General features: G+C 37.5%; 1 protein-coding gene across 1 annotated transcript in view; it reads left to right on the top strand.

The window, feature by feature from the left end:
* The first annotated feature begins 399 nt into the window (after positions 1 to 399).
* Positions 400 to 15,513, top strand: part of Lrrc4c (leucine rich repeat containing 4C) — a 35,719-nt gene continuing 20,605 nt past the window's right edge. Inside the window, exon 1 of the mRNA XM_038331794.1 lies at positions 400 to 451. The gene's annotated coding sequence lies outside the window, so the exon portion shown is untranslated. The remainder of the gene's footprint in view (positions 452 to 15,513) is intronic.

Genomic DNA, 15,513 nt, shown 5'->3' with positions numbered 1-15,513 from the left:
CATGTCATTTGGCATTAATAATTGGATGCTATTAACAGCTAACTGCTCATCTATTTTGAAGTATTGGTCTTTGAGGTGGTTATGACTAGGACATCGGATCAGAAAGAAAATGTGACTTGCCTAAGTTCACAAATCTAATAATTGAAAACCAAGTGTGGACTGCAGATCTGATTCCAAATGCATGTTTTATTCTCATTAAAAAGTACATTATTCCAAATGGCCAGTGGTTAAAATAGCTTCTTTGGCTTTCTGCCCAGAGTTGTGTTAAAATTCAGTGGTGATTCAATAAATATTGTCACCAGTGGTATCTGTGTTGTTGGTCATGGCAGATCAGGAAATGTGCTGAGTTGTTCTAATGGATATGATTTATATTTTTTTGTTTTTGGTTTTGTGTTTTAGGTTGGCAAACACGTTGCCTATTTACTGTGTAGAGACCCCAATGGAGAACAAGGTGGGTGATGATTCATACTAAATGGTTCCCACAATATGCTGAACACGACAACAACAGCTAACATGAAGTGGCTTTTTATATGCTGTCGAATCTGATAATAACAATGACATACATTCCTCGCTGGAGCAATTTGTAAGAAGTCCAGCTACTAAAAATGATAAATGATTTAAAAAAATGCCACAATATAGCAGAAAAGACCTGTCCAGTGAGTTTTATTTGCTGAATCTGTATGGGTTTCCTTTTGACAATTTGAAATAGGCGTCATGTTCCGTGATTCAACTCCAGAGATAACTGGCCTTGAGATTCAGTTTTCCTATGATGTCCTCTTCCTTCAATACATTGTACGGAATAAATAGTTTGCATAAGTCTTGGGTCCATGTCCACAATTGCTTATGTGGTTCCCCTAAAGGAGAGCCGTGAAGCCCTCCATCTTACCTCCTCTTCCTCTCTCTCTCTCTCTCTCTCTCTCTCTCTCTCTCTCTCTCTCTCTCTCTCTCTCTCTCTCACACACACACACACACACACACACACACACACACAATCCTTTACATTCTGACTCAGTGTAGCACTCACAGCCGATAGTCCTACTTAGAGGCATTAGGGCTGGGAAGCAGTAGGAAGGACACTGCCTCTTTCCTTATGATTATGCATCCCTTTGTCTCACTAAATTGTTATCTCCTTGAAGGTGGGCACTAAATCCAGTACCTTTACATCATGTTAGTTCTCTAAAAGAATGTAGCGACCAATTAGTGCATTACTCTGAGAAAGACACATAATTAAAGAAGGGGATAGCAAACAATCCTGTCTTCCCTGTCCCTTAGCAAGGAACTCATTCACACGGTGTAGGTTGAAATGAAATGTTTGCTTAGTGAAAGAAGGAAGAAATGAATAAATCCATTAATCAGATGGTTCTCTGTGGCCAGATTAAAGACCAGACAGAGAGATCATGATAACTTCCAATCATTTTTTTCCTCAGGCCACCAGGCATAAAGCCCTAAAAATGTTTATTTATTTTGGAAGGCAAAAGCTGATCTGAAGCTATTTTCTTTATTTTTATATTCACATGCCTATAAAACAGAAAAGCACTGGAGACCTATTCATTGCTCACAAATGATCTACGGGGTAATAATGGGCTGGCTTTTCCAGCTGTGCTGCACTTTGGTGCTATCTTGGGTTTAATTGAAAATATGCTGTGACCTTGGTTTTGTTCACTGGGCGTAGGGGGGTATAATTGGCATGAAGCCTCTGAAGAACTCTCTTTTCAATGAATGTCATTTGGCTAATTTGGGGTTCGCCTGAGGGAAATAATGTGTAAAGTCCTTTAAATATGAGATGCTTTTTATTCACATAGCATTAATGCAAAGTTAACAACTTTTTTAAAGTTGGCATTTCACTTTGCAAACCTATTTGTTGAACCCTAAATGCCATCAGTATGATAATAGTATTGTCCTTAACAGTCTCATGTTTCTTTATAATTAAATAAACAGCTTGTGGATAACAGTCCAAAAATGTCTGTACTCCACACTTAACTTAAGGGGTTTCCATAGAAACTGTGGGCAGCATGTTTCACTGACATTTATTGGGCTTGAGGCTATATGGAACATTGATATCTCTGTTTTCCTCTCTGGCATTGTGTATACAAGTCTTTGCTTTATTAAACCATTTTAAAATTTCATTTGCCTCAAGACTACTTATCCCTCTCCTCCTACCCCACCTCCATCCCCTTCCACATCCTTCATTTTTCCCTTTCTCTGTCCTCCTCTGTCTCTTATTAGCATCGAGGAAGTAATTTGGACTCAGTTAGATTTAACAAATGCAATAATACTAAAATGGACCCTGATACTTAAGTGTAATTGTGTTATTAGCTGGAAATGTTTTTCTTCAAAAGTAAAAAGAATTGAGACTGAAGTTTACCAATGTAACACATGCTGGCAGGAAGGAACCTTTGACTGCTTGTTGGAAGTTTGTGGTACATGGATCAAGATCCACGTTCTCCCGCTGTGACTGTTCCATGATTTATTATGCAATTAAGATGAAATTTCTTCCAACCCTCAACTTTCGAATGGAATAACAGATCCACATTTTGCACTTATTATTCCAGGAGAATAGAGTAGTTGATCCGGGAAAGAAAAGGAAAAACAAAACAAAATAAACTAACAAACAAAGCCAAACATGTACCAACAACTTTGTTGATGTTTTTGTCTAAGTTGTTTTATGTGATGCTTCACTAAAAGGCAGTTAAGTTGGTGACTCAAATTTCAGCCCCACCCAGCATGATTATAACACTTTTGACAAATATGGAAGAAATAAGCCATTTTTTTTTTTTTGGTTTTTCGAGACAGGGTTTCCCTGTAGTTTCTAGAGCCTATCCTGGATCTAGCTCTTGTAGACCAGGCTGGCCTCGAACTCAGAGATCCGCCTGCCTCTGCCTCCCGAGTGCTGGGATTAAAGGCGTGCGCCACCACCGCCTGGCGAAATAAGCCATTTTTGTTTCACAATAACGACATGAATGTAAACACATCTAAGCAATGGGATTTTATTTAGTTTAAAGTTGCATCTATGCCTTCTGACAATGACCTGTTCATCCCATCTACTCAGGAGTCTAAGACAGGATGGTATCAAGTTTAAGGCCTATCTGATAGATAGAGTTCAAGGTCAGTCTGGAAAACTCATTGAAATCTTGTTTCAAAACAAAATGTATAAGAACAAGGCGTAAGGATTTGGCAATCAAGTTCAATGGTAGGCCCTAAGTATCAGCTGAGCGAGTTGTGGGTGAGGGAGAAAGAGAAAAAATGAACAATGAATGCAACAGTAAATTATAAAAGTGTTTCTCTGTGGCTTAGTAAACAAGTTGTCAAAGAAGTAGTACTTTTTGCAAGGTTTCTGTAGCATTTTGTAAGCTCAGTCTATAACCAGCACATACACATTACAGCAGTTCAAGGGGAAGATGTAGACAGACATAGCACCCATCACTAACTGTACCAGTGGGGATAATTAATAGACTTGGAGTATTTGACTCCTCATCTGTGTGGAAGGATCACGAGTCTTGTTTGTCATAACTGTTTTCAGGAATTGGCAACTATATGTAATAGCTACTTAACTTCTATCACAGTGTACACATGGCCTTTAACTTTTGTCATTCTTATTCTCTCCATTTTCCTGATATTTTTCCTTTTTACTAGGTACTCAAAGTAAAACAAAAAATATCAATTTCGAAATTCAAGCTAATATCCATAGTTGAAAATAACCTTGCAATTCTTAAACTATTTTAAATTAACATAAAAGCCATGTCAGAAAAAAAAAAAAAAACTATTGAGGAGGATGTAAAATGGAAGTCCCAGAGTTAGTAAGAATAAGATCCCAGTATCCTGAGTGAGAAAGCTGATTACATGTTGTTCCACAGGATCCTTTTCAAAAGTAAGATTCTCAAATTCATTATTCCCAACTTCCATCTTCTCCTCTCCAGCTGATAGGACTTAGAACTCATCTTTCCAGTGAAGGCAAGGGAAGAAACTTTGTGGGACAGTTGGCAAAGAAATGAAACAGCAGGTCTGTTCATCTCTTCCAGACATGTGTCCAATCCTTTTTCAGGATCCAAGAAACGTGCAAAGGGAGCCACAGGATGAGCAGGGTGTTGCTTTCGCATAGAAATTTGCATAAGTGCCTCTGGTTGGATAAGAATAGTGAGAAAGAAATACATTTTTATTCTTCATTTTCTTTTCTTTTATTTTTAAGAGCCAAACATTTTAAGTAGCATTCATAAATAATCCTGGATAACTGGAGAATTAGGAAGAACTGCTGTGACGAGAAAAATAAATGAGAAAATATGGCTAGGACCAAGCTTGACATTCCTCTCGGTAAGAGTTGTTATTTGCAGACCATCCACAAGACGTTCATCCCTGTGAAAACACAAGAATATAGATTAACCAGGACAAACACTCTTGACAGTTGGCACTCCTTTTAATGCTGTGTGCTTGTACTTGCCTCATTAAGACAGTCCTTCTGAATTATATTTGAAAAATTGGCTTAACCCACATTCTCCATTTTCTGAATGATAGGTTAGTTAAAGGTAGATAGTAGGAAGCCAAAAAACATACAGTCAGCCCCACAACCAGCAGTGCCACTCAATGGACTGCAAACATGTAAACCAGTAATAGTGCCCTGGTAGCTCCTCTATCACAGAACTCCCTGTAATCAGGATTCCTCCTGTGTGTAATGAGACCCATGCTTCCACTACCAATCATATGAGCAAGGTTTAACTTTTCTCTTAATTCTCAGATGAAAATTAATTATAAGTAGAAATTTCTAATTTGTTTTCCATGAGTTAAATGCAGTTGCTTGTTTGTCTCCATTCTAGTTGATCTTTTAGAAAATAGTTTAGGCTGTTTAATTGTGAGCACCTTTTAAAATTAATGTTTTACTCTAACCACACCAGTTGACATGCCAACATAGCTGGAGAAAACTTCAGAAAGGCCCATTGCAGATGGAAAGACATGGTCATTGGCAGTTAAGGGAAAAGGAAATTGTTGTTTCCAGAGACAAACCCTTTAATAGGTTACCCAGTTCTAAGTGGTCAGCCCTAAATATTTAAGCATATAGATTATACTAATTGGACTGGGAAAGGGTGGTGTGTGTGTGTGTGTGTGTGTGTGTGTGTGTGTGTGTGTGTATGTATGTGTGTGTTTGTATGACAATAATGATCATAGAAGAAGGCATAGGGGTTGATGGAGGAAGTGGGAAGAATTGGAAGAGAGACAAAGAATGTAGAAGGGATGTAAATAAATGTATAGAATTCTAACAGTATCAAAAATTCAAGAACTATAAAAGAAACACATGGACTATGCAGAAGCAATGGTGCGAATGTTTTCATAGAACTTTATAGTCTATCACAAATGGTTTGCCAGATTTTACCTGCAGATAGCTACTTTGCAGACACTGACATTAGGATTTTGCATGTGTCTGCATGTCTGTTTTAGCTCTGTTAATACGGTAGTTGCATTTTTGAAAGTATGAATATGGAATGGAATTCAGGATGGACAGCCACACCACCTTTACTTTCTTTTTGCGGAAAATTTTTGCTTACTTTTCATTAACCTTTATCTTTCTACTTGCATTTGTCATAGAAATAAATCATGTATTTTTTACCGGATGGTAAAGTTTGAGATATTTTATTTTCACCCAACACCTTGAATATCTATATTCAACTCTGCCTTGTGCCTTTCAAAATTATTTCTGTTTTATTCTGTTGCTTATGTGTGCAATGTATTGTGAACACATTTCCCTCGTCCATTATCTTATTTCCCCTCCCACAGTTTTTGACCCACTTATTCCTCCCAATCAGACAGTCCTAATTCTAAGCCCTTCTCATTTTCTCTCTCTTATGTATATGAGTGTGCATGTATGTGTGTTTAATTGTATTCATGTGTGTGTGTATGTATGTGTGTACTTTGCAAGTTCTGTGCAGATGGTCCCTGCTATTGTGCATCCACAAATGCTGTTGCCATGTCATATCTAGGAGACAGCATTTTAGGATGGTCCTCCATACCCTCTGGCTCTTTTTAAAACTGAATCATTCTTCCTAAAATGAATCCTTCAGAGAACAAAGACAGATGGTGGGAGAAGAAATCAAGAAGGAATTTTTATCTAAAGTAAGAAAAGTAGGTTAACTGCTGATGATTTAAGGAGCAGCATACTCTGGCCTTGTTCCTTCCAGGTGCCCAGGGGTACTTGGTTGCTTAGTTCTTTTCATGCACATGTCTAATTGTTTTTCACGGCATATTTACTGCAAAATATTCATCAGAGGAACAAGGAATACAGAAAAATTAAAGGCGTTTTTACTTTACAAGGTACTGTGTTAACTGAAACTCATTAATAGAGTTAATTAATAGAACTAAGTCCTTAGCTTGCAAGGTTCCAGGGTAACTTGAGAGCAAATACAAGGTTATGTAGAGGGAGAATTCAGCTCCACTATGCATGTTCTAAGGTTAACATAACACAGAGTGAAAGAAAAGTAAGACTACCTTAAAAACAATAGACAGGAATCCAGCTTTCAGATGCCTGAATTTACTGAATGATTCCCTCTTGTGGTCATTAAGGTGAGACAAAGAGATCACTGATTCCAGTCATTCCCATTATCTGACTTGTCATCACCAAGGTTTCCTCATTATGTACTGTTAACAGGGTTTCGGTTACTTGAAACCAGTTTCTAGTTCCAATTAGGAGGCCATCCCTGCTATCTGCATTCTGATTAAATGCGTTGCCTGGAAATCACAGAAAGAGTCTATTCTGTTTCCTCCCCTTGCTTAGATCTCATAAACACAGACTCAATTAAAGGGTTTCCTTATCAGGTTTCTGTGGGTCATTTGACTGAATTTATTAAAGTCCTAAGTCATGCTGAATGAGAAGACTTGTGACTTACAGATTCCTAGGAGTCTGAACTAGACAGCCAGGACTTGCTCCTCCTGTGTTTTAGACAGTGAAGTCAGAGCATCTAATAACAGAATAGTGAGTATTTGAGAAATAGAAAAATGAGTCTACAAAGTGTAACTTCTAAATTAGCTATTGGAAAATCAAAACTATATCAGCTATCTTTTAAGATCATGGAACCTAGTCCAGACTGCCATTGTTTCAGAGGCTTTGATGGAGGACACTCTGTTAGCTTCCTATTTCCAACACATACTTATGCTTCCTTGCTTTGTCCTAAATATATTCTCCTTAGGTTTTATCCTCCTATGACACAAAGATAAACAAGTTGTTTCCATCCCTTCTATATAGAAAATGCTATGCTGTGTGTGCTTTCTCGCCGCTTGATATTACTTCACTCCCCTTTTTTTGCATCCCACTACACATCACAACATATTACTAATAGATGTCAGTTTATATGGTCATTGTTTTCTGCTCTGTATTCATATTTATTTTCATACAGTCTCCACCCAACTGGTATTTATTTTCAAACTTATACTTCTCTGCAAATTCTTTTCCTTTCTTAGCAGTAGTGCAGCTATAATGCTGCTCAAACGTTTCTAGAGTTTTGTTTAATTCCTCGGACAGTCACTTATCAATTATATTATGCTATAAAAACCTAAACAGGAGATTTGTAGACCTAAGAGGCAATATGTGAGCACTTTGCCTGACTCCTAGGATATAGTCCACAACCTTTGCAGAAGAGCAAAGTCTGTCTGTCTCTTCCTTAGAATGCTAGACTTTTTCTCATTCAAATCAAGATATACTAGCATATCACAGGTCTGCATAGGCTTCTGGACTTCACAAACAATGCTGACTGTCTTTGAACTAATAGTTGTCCACTAAGGACACACTTCTTTATTCAGTGTAGGGCATGGCATTTATGTTATTATTATTATTATGTTATGCCTGTTGGAGTATTCTGGTTCAAATGATCTATGAGGGAGACTTAGAGAATCGCAGGAGTTCCCTCTAGGTATTGTGTGGGTAAGCATACTTAGACATATATTTACAGAGCAAACAGGATATTTCATATTCTCTTTCTCAAAACTACTACAAAATTAATCTTTAATGATTTTTGTTAGGGGTTATATAAATGTTTTTGGCTACTATCTAGGAAATGAGGACTATGTACTCTTTAATAATGAACAAGGAAGCACTTAGAAAACAATGTCGAAAGGTGGTTTTACAATCTGAATGACTCTGTTTGTGTGCTATTTATTCTGTTCAGATTGCCTCACATGGCAATTTAAATTGCATTACTCATTACAAAAATCCATATGCCTTTTGGGTGCTATTGTTGGTTTGTTTGTTTTTAGCCTATGGAGGCAATGATGACCTTGACACAAGGCATTTCCTAAGGATTAATGAGCAGTTGGGGCTTAATGACTATCAATTCCTCCCAGCTAGTCATCAATCCAAAGTAAGCATAGACAACAAAGCCATTAACTACATCACCAACCTTCTCAAACCAGATTCTTCTCTGTCTGACATGCTAAGGACTTTTGTTCCAGACGAATCTGTTAAATTTTTCAAAAACTGTCCCTATTCTGGACAGGGACAGAAAAGTAACACATGTGCGCACACACACAGAGAGACAGTCAGACAGACAGAAATGTATACATACACCAATCTCTTGAATGAACATATATGCCATATATGAAAATACATATACATATGTAGATATGTATGTACCTTAAAGGTGTAACACAGAATAACAAACTAACTGGAGCATGAAGATATATGCATATATATCAAATTAGGCATAATAAAAGAAGATATGAGAATATTTAGTGCCTGTGGGGTGACAGGAGAGTATCACGAAGAGAAACATACATTGTATACTTTGATTAGCACAGTCTAAGATATGTGGACTTGTTTTCTCATCATTCTGTTCTCATTCACCACCCTCAATTTCAAGGTCTGAAAGGCCTCATCCATTTTATATCCAGGGATGATAAAATCTGTGCCCATCTTCTGAAATTTATCTTTACTTAAACATCCTATTTGAGGGCTTTTTTGATAATAGAAATTGGGGTTTCAGTTATATATTTCATGAAATATCATTGTTTCAATAATTCTTATTGCATTATTATTCTTCACTGACATTAAGAACCCTAATATTTCCTTATTTATCATCAGTCATGCTCATTTCCAATAGCCCGAAGATAAATAAATGTTAATGAATTAGTGAATGAAATTATCATTTGAGTAATTAACTATATTAAAGTGAAGGAAAGTTCTGGAGTAGATCTCCCCTCTTGAAGATTCTGTATCTTCTTTTTCTGCGTCTTGATTATTTTATTGCCTAAAAGGTATAACAAACTAATTGGAGTATTGCTGTTTAAGATATAAGACAAATATGTGGGACACCCTGGCTACATCTCAAGAACCTTTTCTAGAGACATTTTTCCTGAAAACTTGTTGGGGAAATAGGTATAATCCTTTCCTCTCACTGGAGTCTATAGGTCATCCCAAAACAGCAGTAAACACAATAATAAACATGCACAAATAGTTGATACATAGAGAGCTCTCAATCACTAAATTATTATTATTAATAGTATCTGATATAGATCCTGTTAGACTGTCCTTAACCCCAGCTCCACTCTCCCCAAGATCCACTCCTCCTCCAAGCCCCAAAAATAAAAAAAAAATGAAAAGGAAAAGAACAGGCTTCTCACAAATATCCACCAAATATGGCTTAACAAGTTACAAAAAGTCTAGGCACAAAACATCATATCAAGTAGAATGAAAGGGATCCCAAGTGCAGGCAAGATAGTAGGAGACACCCTTTATTCTCACTGTTGGGAGTCCCATAAGAACATCAATATATGAGATATTCAGCTACATGCAGAGCACCTATCTCAGAACAACACATGGTCCTTGTATCTCATTTCATTCTCTGTACGCCCCTAGGAGCCCTGCTTAGTTGATTCTATGGGCAATGTTTTTGTGGTATCTTCTACCCTCTGGGTTCTACAATCCTTTGCCTCCCTCTTCTACATGGTAACCCTGGCTCTCCCTAGTGTTTGGCCATGGGTCTCTGCTGCATCTTTTCTCATCAGTTGTTAGATGCTTGCCCCTATGAGAATTCTTGAGCTAGGCAGAAATCTATGAGCATAGCAGAATATCACGTGGAATGATTTCATTGACTTTTTTTCTACTTTCTTTCATTTTATCCTGGGTCTCTGGCCTGTGCTCCCTCTGGTTCCTGGTCATCCAGGCAATGTCAGATGTGGCCTCCCTCTTGTGGCATAGATCTCAAGCTGGATCAGTCATTGGTTGGCCACTCCCAAAAGTTTTGAACCACCATTTCCCCATCATATCTTTCAGGCACGAGAGACTGTAAGACAAAGGTTTTATGTTTGGGTTGATGTCCCAGTCTCACTGCTAGGAGCCCTGCTTCATTATAGATGTCTGGTTTGATCTCTTTCCCTCTGTTTCTCCCACCCCCAGTCTGATCTTTCCTGTTCCCATCCCCACCTGATCCCAATCCATCCAACAAAATCTACTCTGTTCCCCTACCAACTTACAGAATTTTTTCAGTTTCATAAGCCCCCCCCCCCTTTTTTGTGCATGTGCTGTTTAGTGTTCTGTTCAGGAAGTTGTATCCTGTGCCAACATTCTCAAAGGTGTTTACCACCTTTTCTTCTATTAGGTTCAGTGTGTCTGGTTTTGTGTTGAAATCTTTGATCCACTTGCACTTGAGTTTTGCGCAGTATGATAGATATGGATAAATTTTCTCTCTTCTACATGCTGACATCCAGTCAATGAGCACAATTTGTTGAAGAGGTTTTCTTTTTTCCATTGTGTATCTATGAATTCTTTATCAAAAATCAGATGTCCATAGGTTTGTGGATTTATATCTGAGTCTTCAATTTGTTTCCACTGATCCACCTGTCTGGTTTTATGCCAACACCATGCTATATTATCATTATAGCTCTGCAGTGGAGCTTGAAATAAGGGGTAGTTATATGGCTAGAGGTTCTTTTCTTGTACAGGATTGTGTGAGCTTTGGTTTTGTTTTGTTTTTCCGTATCAAGTTGAGTACTGTCCATTCAAGGTCTGTAATGTATTTGTGTTGGAATAGCATTGTTTGTAAATTGCTCTTGGTAGGAGATGGTCAGTTTTACTATGTTAATTCTACCAATCCATGAACATGGAAGGTATTTTCATCTTTTGATATCTTCCTTATTTTTTTCCTTCAAAGTCATTAAGTTTTTGTCTTACAAGTTTTTCACTTATTTTCTTAGAGTTACCCCTAAATGTTTTATATTATTTATGGATATTGTGAAGGGTGCTGTTTCATAATTTCTTTTTCAGTCCATTTGTCATTTGTATATAGAATGGCTACTGATTTTTTGATTGACTTTGTATCCAAAAACATTGCTGATGATTTTCAGCTGTAGGAATTCTCTGGTGGAATTTTTAGGGTTACTTATGCAGAGTATAATATCATATTTTTAAAAAACGCAATATTTTAAATATGTAGTTTCCAATTTGTTTCCACTTTATTTCCTTCAGTGGTCTTTTTTTAAATTTAAAACTTCAGTTGCTATGTTGAGTATATAGGAAAAGAGTAGACACTCTTGTCTTATTACTGATTTTATTGGAATTGCTTTGATCTAAATTGTCTTTATTATATTATGCCCATTGTATCCATGATTTCTTCAAGATTTTTATCATGGAGTATGCTAGAATTTTTCAAAGGGTCTTCAGAAGTTAATGAATGCTCATGTATTCTATTTTCCTTTCAGGTTGTTTATATGGTAGATTGTGTTGACTTATTTTTATATGTTGGACCATCCCTGAAACTCTGTAATAAAGCCTACTTGATCATGGTAGATGATCTTGATGTGTTCTTGGATTAGGTTTGCAAGAATTTTGTTGAGTATTTTTGCATTTATGTTCATGAGGGAAATTCATCTATACATCTGTTTTTTTGTTGAATATTTGTGTGGTTTGGGTATCAAGATGACTATGGTCTAATAAAATGAATTTAGCAATGTTTCTTCTGTTTCTATTTTGTGGAATAGTTTGTGGAATAATTATACTCAAAGGTTCTCATCTCTGAGCTTGTCTTTGTTGGATGGGTGGGGTTTTTTGTTTTTGTTTTGTTGTGTTTCCCCTTTGGTTTCTGTTTCCTCTCTGGTCTTTTTGGTAGAATGGCCTAAAGTTGAGTAGGGGGTCTCTACCAAGTTGGAGACTAGAGTTCTGACTGTGTACATGGCTTTTGTTCCAGCTGGGGATTCTGGTGATGGATTAGTGGGGTAGATACTAAGTGGGGACAATTCTGGGACAGGGAAGGCTACCTGCAGTTCTGGTGGCTGACCTGCCCTTTAGTCCACTAGAGTTGGGGGCTGGAATAAGGTGACAGGTAATGGGTAGGAGAGGGTCAGTTGTGGGTGGGCTGAGCAAACACTAAGAAAGTGGGGACAGTCTGTTGGCAACAAGCTTCACTGGAGTTCTGGTGGGCAGTGTGACCTCCTGTAAAGCTGGGGCATTCTAACAGGGAGGTGAGCCTGAATATGGTGACTAGGATAAGAGAGTTTTGTGGGTAGGTTCAGAGGGCACTGAGGGGAGTGTTGGTGGTCTGTTGGTGGATGTTTAACCTGGCTCTTTTCTGCAGCTTGAGCAAGGCATTTGGTGGAGCTGGGGTACATTGTTTTCAAACACCCATTTAAATGTTCATTTTCCAATTCATATCTTCACAGTCTTCACTTATATTTTATTTATTTTTCTTGAAGGAATTATTAGAAGTCATCATTCAGTCTATTCTTTGCCATTTTCACTGGTAAAGTCAATAAATTGTGCCACTTTGATTCACAATAGTTTTGTTAACCAATTTTATTAATCAAGTGCTATAAACTACTTTATCCACATGGCTCCCAACAGAGGATTAAAAGTGTGATACTCAATAATTCAATTTAACAAATATTTACTAGATGCTTAGATAGAATCCAGTTCTACTCTTTAAGAAGCTTGTGAATAAATAGGATGGCCACCTGGACAAACATTGACATTCATTAATAGATTTAACAAGTTTAAGCTTGACTTTACTAACAATTAAGGAAAGGATGGATTAGTAAAACTGAGGAGGGAATAGAAATAGTTATTGCAAATTGGTTCTGGTTGAGCATAATTTAATAGAGTAATCAGAGTGAGATATCCAAAACCAAAAGAAAAAAAAACAAATCAGAAAATGAAAAGTTGGAGGTTATGTTTAGACTAAACAGACAGTGCCGCTGTCAGTGTGCAGCATTCCTAACAGACAAGTCTTGGGCAATAATACGACACAGTAGCACTGAGTACCTTACATGCCATGCTAAGCCATGTAAGGGATACATTTTGGACCCCTCCCCCCAAAAATTGTCTGCAAGTACTGGAAGACACTGTGGTTTTGGTGATTGGTACTGGCATCTAGTGGGTGCGTGTAGAAAAGATCTAAAGAAGTACTCCTCAGGTAGATGTATTTGTACACTGGTTGTCTAGTTCCTTAGCTGATGGTAAGTTACTTTTATCAAAAATGCTACTGTGGACAATTACTATGATGAAATGTGAAAAGAAAATAGTAATTTTAGAAATAAGGAGAAACATGCATTAATCATTTGGTGTCCTGTGAACCTGAAGAAAAACAAAGAAGCATAGGAATTGCAGGGTATTGAGGCCGCAGATGTTACTGTATAAGCACAAAGAATGCTGCTTGCATTATACGAAGCAGACTTGTTTCTTAGAGCTGAAGTATTCTGACTGTCTAAACAGAAAGAACGAAACATGGAGAAGAATTTGGAACTTGACGCTGTAAGATTCTCCTCCGACATTGACTAAGCATTTTGTTAAACAAATAGTTGTTATAAAAATACAAACATAGTCCTGGACATCGCAAATCGTTCCATATAATTTGAGAAACAGCTCAGTCATTTATATTTCATTTTTTTCATAAATAATCAATCTCAAAAAGTGGAGATGATCAAAAGGTTCACACACTGCCAGAAGCCTCATGCCAGGTATATGCATTCCATTTGCATCATAAGAAAGTAAGCAAACAGAGAAACCAAAAGCAAACTAATTTTGTATCTTGTTTTGTCAAGAGATGAGGATTCTAGGTGTCTTTTTGAACTGAGATGAGTTTGACTTTTTCTGGCTAAGAAAGAATTGAAGCTATAACTGCCCTCTTGGCCGGCTCATCTGCTCTAATGTTTCTCCGCATTGTGGTGGTAGCTCACAGGAACCATATTCTTTCATGGATTTTAAGAAAAATGGTATTCATGGGTCCATGAAGCACATTATGTGATGATTAAGGGGCCATGCCCTTTAAAGGGCACTTACAGAGCCCTGATTTACCGGCTGTATAATTTCTTATTCTCTATTTTTGAAAAGAAAAAGTTTGAAAGGAAAGAAAAGAACTATGGCTGGATCCAGTGCAGTGAACATCTCTCCCTAGTTCTGAAGTGTAGGCAGCTGTCTTGTGAAACAAACCATGGAAACAATCTGCTTCCTGAAAACAGGAAATTTTGAGGCAGCCATGTTATTTTAGGTACAAACAGCAGAGGGCATTGTTTGGTCATACATCAAACAGGGCTGCTTAGGCTAATAACAAAAAGTGTAAAAGGGAAATCTCTAATTTCTCCACCCACCAAGCATGCAAGAAAGAGCAAGCAGATGGTGAAACGGCCTCAACTCACTGTATTAGGGCTTCTGTGAAAGTAGCTGCAAACCATTCAAACAGCAACACAGAAATGGATCAATTTCCTGCTGCAGGAATGGGACTCTACTACGTGTTAAGGATCTGTCAGGAAGTTCAACATCACAGGGATCTCCCCAGATAATGGGTTTACATCCTTAAGTGTCCTCACCCTCCCGGGTCAGCTGGCCCATTCATTTCTGCATACACGTCTTAACAAATATTTGATCAGTAGAATTTCAGGGAAATGTTACTGTGTTAACTGGGTATGTCTCTACAATGAAAATTAACATTTGACTAGGTGTGACAGACAGTAAGAGAAACATTTGTGCATACAAGAACATAACTAATAAAGATACAGTGAAAAAATTGAATTATGTTTTTGTCGTGGAATGAGTAGGCATAGTAAGTAACCTACAATGGCTTTCTGAGTGCGCAAAATTGAAAGTAAATTTCTAGATGACACTATAAATACACAAATCCAAGCTTATATATTGTGAGCAGAGGGAACCCTATTGCAAAGGTAAAAGGACATACCAAGTTGAACCATTTAAAAAATGAAGTTAATCAGTGATATTTGTTAGAAGAAGGCCTGTTGGTTCCTGGCCACCCAGTTAGCTTAGACCCAAAATAGTCACACAGAAACTGTATAATTAAATCATTGCTTAGCCCAATAACTCTAGCTTTTTATTGGCTAACTCTTATATTAATTTAACCCATTTTTATTAATTTGTATATCACTATGTGGCTTTGGCTTACTGGGTAAAGCTTGAGCGTCTATCTCCAGTGACTCCATGGCTTCTCTCTGACTCCACCCTCTTTCTCCCAGCATATAGCCTACCTTTTCCCACCAAGTTCTGTCTGCCCTTACCATAGGCTCAAAGCAGTTCCTTATTCATTAACAAACAAAAGCAAC

The sequence above is a fragment of the Arvicola amphibius genome, chromosome 5, assembly GCF_903992535.2.
Source record: "Arvicola amphibius chromosome 5, mArvAmp1.2, whole genome shotgun sequence".
Lineage (NCBI taxonomy): Eukaryota > Metazoa > Chordata > Mammalia > Rodentia > Cricetidae > Arvicola > Arvicola amphibius.
The sequence above is the reverse complement of the archived record's forward strand: the minus strand, read 5'-3'. Positions and strand labels throughout refer to the sequence as shown.